The sequence below is a fragment of the Indicator indicator genome, chromosome Z (assembly GCF_027791375.1).
Source record: "Indicator indicator isolate 239-I01 chromosome Z, UM_Iind_1.1, whole genome shotgun sequence".
NCBI classification, from domain to species: Eukaryota; Metazoa; Chordata; class Aves; order Piciformes; family Indicatoridae; genus Indicator; species Indicator indicator.
In genome coordinates, this window is record NC_072053.1 from 64117133 (window position 1) to 64124802 (window position 7670).

The following is a 7670-nucleotide window of genomic DNA, read 5'->3' on the forward strand; positions in this document are numbered from 1 at the left end:
TTGTGAAAGCAGGAAATCAAACCTTTATTGCAACCAGCTGAGTAAACAACTGAGAAAAAGGTGTTTACTCATGAGTTCTTACATATATCTGAATGTCTTTTACCTCCCCTAGGATTGGACTTGTTAAATAAATTTGGTGCATAAATCACTTTTGATAAAGGAAAGATAAAGATGCATATACCTGAAAATAATGCCTTGTTGCAGAAGTATGTCTCTTGCAGACGATAGAAGGGAAAAAAGAAGGTGATCAGGATGTAATGGCAGAAATCAAGCAGTCTGTAGTACCACTTGTAAAGGCTACCTGAAAACCAGGAAGGGCCAGGGGAATGTTTTGTCCAGAGATTTGGAAAAACATCCAGATAAGGAAACTATGATCACATTTCTGCATTACGGCAATGACATCTTCCTCAATACAGATGCACACAAACAATGCAAGGAAAGAACTGGGAAGAACAGGAGGATGACTGCCTCCAAGTGATAGAAGGAGTGTATGCTATCAGATCAGAGTTAAAGGACACACCACTCAATAATCCAGAAGAGCTCTCAGACTGGAGCAGACTTGTGATTAAGGAAGAATGAAAAGCCGGATATGTAGTAGTGATGGTAACTGAGGAAAAGGAGGTAAAACCTTTGCCATCGGAAATTTCTGCCCAAAAGGCCGAGTTGATTGCTGTAATGAATATTAGAAATTGATAGAAGGAAAATGAGTAAACGTTTATACAGATTCCAAATAAACTTTAGAATTCATGCTTATGAAGCAATCTGGAAAGAAAGAGTTATATTCCTAGGATTCCCATATTATGTTTACTAAAGAAATTTTGGACCTCTTAAATGTGGTATTACTGCCAAAAGAAGTTGCAGTGATCCATTTTAAGGTTAATCAGGCAGGAAACTCAGATATAATTTGAGGAAATTGGAAAGCAGATGAAGCAGGCAAGCGAGTTGCTTTCACAGCAATCATGCCTTTAATTGTGCTACAAGAATCGAAACTGGAAACTGCACTGTTGAAGAGGAAAGATTGGCACAAACTTTAGGTTGCCAGAAGAGTTCTGAGGGATGGTGAGTAATATCTGATGGCCAATGTGTCGTAACGTTTCCACTTACAAGGAAAATAATGCTCAGTACACATTAAAGAATTCACATGGGCCCTGAGGCCATGGTGGAGAATGTGAAGCTGTATGCAGTTGGTGTCAAAACGTTAGTTGCAAAGAATATTGTACGAGGATGTGAAACACAAGCAAGACCTTCTCCAGGAGAGGCAGGGAAAGGGATTGCTCCTGGTGAATACTGGCAAATTTATTTTTCAGAATTGCCAAGAAGTAATCAGTTTAAAAACTTACTACTAATGGTATATCTCTTCTCTTGTTGGCCTGAAGCTTTTCTGTATTGAACCAATAGAACAAGAGCAGTAATTAAGTCTCATTAAGTGAAATTATGCCTAGATTTGGAATACCAAAAGGAATGCCTCTGATAGGAGACCACGTTTTGTAGCAGAAATATTGGAATAGCAAGAGTTCTGGGTATTAGATGGGATTTACATATCCGCTGAGGGGCCTCAATCTGCTGGTAAAATAGAAAGAACAAACCAAAGCCTAATGAGACAAATTGGGAAATCGTGTCAGGAGACTTATATAAGTGGGTAGGTGTTACCAACAGCTTGGATGAGGACTGAAGCTAGACAGAAGGTTAGCTCCTTTGAAATATTATACAGAAAACCATATTCAATAAATCTGACAGGAAAAGCAGATCAAATGCATGTATTAGAGATCAAACTTTTGTTGAATACTTCATCTCATTGGGAAAGGTTCTGAAATCTCTCCACAGGTGTATTCTCCTAAAAGCTTCAGTACCTTTGAATTCACCAGGTGTCATGGATTGAGTAGAACCTGCTGCTGTTATTCATACCATGCTGCAGCCATGCCAGCTTCAAAATGAAAGTGCTAACTGGAGCAAGGTGTTAACGGGGCTTGAAGTTCAGATTGCAACATGGGAGGCTTCCTGTTTCAGTTGCTGGTTCTGGGTTCTTAGGTGTTGGCTCTTTTCTGCAGGCATGGCAGTGGAAGGAGTGGGAGTCAGGTAGCTGCTGGGTTTGGTTTTCTGTTTTATGCTGTTTTTTCCCTGTGTATTTCACTGCGCTTCTTCTGCAAATAGGCTAAGCTAATCATGTATTGTATTATTAATGAGATTATTAGCTAACGTAATATGCTTGTGATATCTTATGTTACATTAAACTCTTGTCTCTTTATCTCAGCCCTGAAGTGTGTGTGTTACTCTTCCCCTCACTTTTGTGTTGGGGGAGCAGGCAGTCTGGCCCTTACACCAGCCTATTACATACATCCAGGAGATTTGATCTACCTTTGCACTTGGAAGGATGAACCTCTGCAAGAGAGATGGACAGGGCCTTATGCAGTGCTGCTGACTACTAACAGCAGTGAAGCTCAAGGGTGTTGATTCATGAATACATTAGACTACGGTAAAAGTGGCCCCAATGGGATAGGGAAGGGCTGAAGTGGTAGGACTGTCAAGACTACGGATTGTAAAGAACTTAGGACAAGATGAGTTGTGCATGGGGCAGCCTAGATTTGAGCTGTTTTGTCAAAACAGCTGTTTCTGTAGTGGGCCTGTTAATTATGTTAAGTATACTTTGGGTCTGTTTGTGCAAGCATACTAGCTTTCTTAATTTTCATCATGGCATGAAAACAGCTCTACTGTCTAGACCTGATTCACATGTACAATGGAGGATTAAGAGAACCAGGAATGACTTGGAATCTGTATCAGTTCCATAAAGCAATACTAGTGCGTATGTGACCCAGACTAAGAGAACATCTACTGATCTAAATAAAATATGGAAATTAACAAAGGTTTCAGAGGGAGTATTTGAGGGGGCATTTGAAGTGTACCATTGGTTAATGTCCTGATTCCCTGACCTAAGTCAGGTGAAGAAAATTTTGATTGTCTTAGTAACAGCAGTTGTCCCTAGACTTTAGGCTGCAGTGACCATGAAGCAGTTGAATTTAAGATCCTCAGGACAACCAGAAGGACATATTCTAAGCTTACGACCCTGGACTTTAGGCATGCAGACTTTGATCGCTTCAGGGAACTGCTGGCCAAAGTGTCATGGGACAAAGCCCTAGAGGGAAGAGGGGCCCAGGACAGCTGGTCAGTACTCAAGAATCACCTCCTCTGTGTCCAGGAGCAATGTATACCAACAAAGAGAAAAGCAGGGAAGAATGCTAGGAGGCCTGCCTGGATGAGCAAGGAGCTGCTGGACACACTATCACTGAAGAGGAAGCTCTACAAGGAGTGGAGGAAAGGACAGCTGGAATGGGGGTATATAAGGAAGCTGCCTGAGCAGCAAGAGACCTGGTTAGGAAAGCCAAAGCACAGTTTGAATTGAATCTAGCCAGGGAGGTTAAAGGGAACACTAAGAATTTCTACAGGTATATTAATGGTAAAAAGAAGACTAGGGAAGGTGTGGGCCCCCTCAGAAAAGAAACAGGTGAAATGGTCACAAGTGACCATGGCTGAGGTTCTCAATGACTTCTTTACCTCAGTCTTCACTGCAAGGGCCTCCAGCCACACTCCTGGAATAGTCATGGAAGCTAATGGCAAGAGCCACAAGGAAGAACTGCTCATCATAAGTGAAGATCAGGTTCGTGATCACCTGGAGAACCTGAAAGTGTTCAAGTCCATGGGACCTGACAGGATACACCCACAGGTACTGAGAGAACTGGCAGATGAGGTTGCTAAACCCCTCTCTATTATATTACAAAAGTCCTGGCAGTCTGGGGAAGTCCCCACTGACTGGAAAAGGGCAAACATTACTCCCATTTTCAAAAACGGGAAGGAAGGAAGAACCAGGGAACTACAGGCCAGTCAGTCTCACCTCTGTGCCTGGTAAGATCATGGAGCAGATTCTCCTGGAGGCACTACTGAGACAGAAGAATAGTGAAGAGGTGATTTGGTACAGTCAGCATGGCTTCACCAAGGGCAAATCCTGCCTGACAAACCTGGTGGCCTTCTATGACAAGGTCACAACATTAATAGATGAGGGGAGAGCAACTGATGTCATTTACCTGGATCTGAGCAAAGCCTTTGACACTGTCCCACACCACATCCTGGTCTCCAAACTGGTGACACATGGGTTTGATGGGTGGACCACGAGATGGATAAAGAACTGGCTTGATGGCCTCACCCAAAGAGTGGCTGTCAATGGCTCCATGTCCCAGTGGAGGCCAGGGACAAGTGGAGTCCCTCAGGGATCAGTCCTGGGACCAGTCTTGTTCAACATCTTTGTTGGTGCCATGGACAGTGGCATTGAGTGCACCTTCAGCAAGTTTGCTGATGACACCAAGCTGTGTGGTGCAGCAGCCACGCTGGAGGGAAGGGATGGCATCCGGAGGGACCTTGACAGGCTGGAGAGGTGGGCACAAGCCAACCTCATGAGGTTCAACAAGACCAAGTGCAGGGTCCTGCATCTGGGTTGAGGCAATCCCAAGCACAAATCCAGGCTGGGCAGTGACTGGCTGGAAAGCAGCCCTGAGGAGAGGGACTTGGGGGTGCTGGTGGATGAGAAGCTCAACATGAGCTGTCAGTGTGCACTTGCAGCCCAGAAAGCCACCCAGATCCTGGGCTGCATCAAGAGAAGTTTGGCCAGCAGGTCAAGGGAGGTGATTCTCTCCCTCTACTCAGCTCTGGTGAGACCCCACCTGGAGTACTGCGTCCAGTTCTGGAGCCCCTATTACAAGAGGGATATGGACATGCTGGAACGTGTCCAGAGAAGGGCCACCAGGATGATCAGAGGGCTGGAGCACCTCTCCTATGAGGACAGACTGAAAGAGTTGGTGCTGTTCAGTCTGGAGAAGAGAAGGCTCTGAGGTGACCTTAATTGTGGCTTTTCAATATCTGAAGGGGGCCTACAAGAAAGCTGGGGAGGGACTTTTTAGGATATCAGGTAGTGATAGGACTAGGGGGAATGGAATAAAGCTGGAAGTGGGGAGGTTCAGGCTGGACGTGAGGAAGAAGTTCTTCCCCATGAGAGTGGTGAGAGCCTGGAATGGGTTTCCCAGGGAGGTGGTTGGGGCCCCATCCCTGGAGGTGTTCAAGGCCAGGCTGGATGAGGCTCTGGCCAGCCTGATCTAGTGTGAGGTGTCCCTGCCCCCCCTGGCAGGGGGGTTGGAACTAGATGATCCTTGTGGTCCCTTCCAACCCTGACTGATTCTATGATTCTATGATTCTATAATTTTTGTATGTATTTATGTAGTGATCCAATATGTTTTTGCATGCTGTACAAAACTAGTTGAAATAAATAGCAATAAGATAAGACATATCTAAACAATGTAGATTCAGACAAGTACTACATAGGGGAAACTGTTATCCTAGTGAAACTCTTTGAATAAATCCCTAGTTTATAACAACACTGTTTAAGTTAGGGTTAAATATATTGCATTAGTCTTCCAAGGACGACTGTTGATCTGGGACTTCATGGTGTAAAGCTGTTCATTCTGAATGAATGTGCATGCTTTGCTAGCAGCTATGCCTGAGTGATATTTTACTGACCTGTCTTTTGTAATAGCCAGGACTGTATTTCAGCAGACAAGTACACCACTAAGTAAGATGCAGTTTGGAATGTATGTAGTTGCCTACAAGATTCTTCTGTTAAGTGAAGCTGATCTTTCTATTTATTACTGATGCAAAAGCATGGTAAAATGCTCAGTTTTTTTAACAGTACTTAGCCAAAAAGAATAATTTATTCTGTTTTAGTTTATTTATGCATCTTGAGGGGCCTGTGGATTATTCATTTACATGCTGGCACCAAAAAAACAGGTGAAACCAGTATGGTGCAATCTGTTACTAGTTTGCAACCCAGTTCTGAGAGCTACATTGGGCTGCTGCAGGATGTTTGAGCTCCTGGTGAAAAAAGTTCTGCTCTGGCCTCCCACTTTTAACACTCATTCAGTAGCCTCACCTAGAATGAGCAAAGAGTCATTCTGGCCAAATATTTTGGGTGGAGAAGATGGTAAAGAAGGGATTTCCTTTTCTATCATAAGGCCAAGGCAGAGCAGAGATATAAATTAGGTAATTACTAAGTATATTTTGTAAAAATTATTTTTTAAATCTATTTGTATGTAGTTAGATATGCACTTTTAATTTCTATTCCAGTAATTGATTTCAGCACCTTTGGAATTAAATAAATTAAATAGTAATGAATCAGCATTCTACTTTGCATTTCTCTGTATATTTAACTATATATCACTTAATCAGAATATAGCTAGGAAAATCCTGTATATAATAATATCTGCATGGCTCCATACAGTACTGATTAGGTTCAGCACAGCTGAACATCTATTTCAGAAGTGTGCCATAGAAGGAACACTAAACACATCTCAAAGGCATGTATTTTTTAGTGTAGCTGCTCCTGTGAAGTACTCTGAAAGCATAAGTCACAAAGCATGACACAAACAGAACAGATCTGACCTTTCTTAATCTAATATCTTCATTTTTCATGCAGAGACCCCTCATCTTTTGTAAGACCAGAAAGATATGAAAGGCACCTTCACAAACAGAATGCATAAACTATTGTGTTATTCTGATGTACAATTTTACTTTTTTTCTTTTCCTTACACAGATTATGAGCCACTATATTTTGGGACATCTTTGTAGCATATTGTAACCACATGTTTCACAAAAAAGAGCCTGCTAATTTGATAAATTAATGTTCAGTTTAATAAAGCAATAGTTGCAACATTTGGAAATTTTTTTTTTGTTGATCCCCATATGTAGACTATATTGTAACTTTCAGCAGTAAATGCCACATTAATACTTATGTGTGCTTTATTTTTGAGGCTACAGTTTAAGTAATCATTTTCTAGAATAATAATGGGAAGACATGGCAATCATTCAAAAAAATTACTTCACTGATTTTGTGGAGCAACAGCTCTGTCTCTTATTTCAGATTAGACACTACAAATCAGGAGAGAGAGTTTTTCTCTCCAGGATTCAAACAAGACACATGTCTTTTGATGTTCTTGAGGAAAATTTTACATTGGGCAAATTAGCTAAAATGAATTCACTTGGTATTAGAAAACTTGCTAAACTTCATAGACAGGATCTCTAGAGATTGAATGTATACTGTACCTGTTCTAATCTGTGATTAGGGATTTCTTCTGCAACTGGTTCTCCTAACTACTCTTAAAGAGAAATCAACAAGAGGAAGGAAAGGTTTGTACTCTGGACACACAGACTATCCAACTCCTTGAAGAAAAAGCCTGTCACTTTGATCTCAAGTCTCTCTATAGGAAGCAAGAGGACAAGGTAAAAGAAGGATTGCAGAAATGTGTGTTCTGATTGTCTGAAATACACAGTAGTCCAATTTGCCTTCTCTAGGCTGTAGCAGTCTAACAGGAAGGTGCCTAGACTCTGATGTGCTTTTTTTTTTTCTTTTTAAACAATGAACAGTGATTAAGAGATGCTTCCATTGAGCAAATAATTCCCTCATTAAATTTAACAAGAGACTTCATCAAAATATTATTCTCTGACAAAGCATCATAGCTTCTTAACAAAGCACTATTCCCCTTTGGAAGAGTTTCATACATACGCTTACAAAAGTGTAATGTTTAAAGTGAACAGATGACATTGCCTAAGTATGTTTAGGGTTACAATGGACAGTG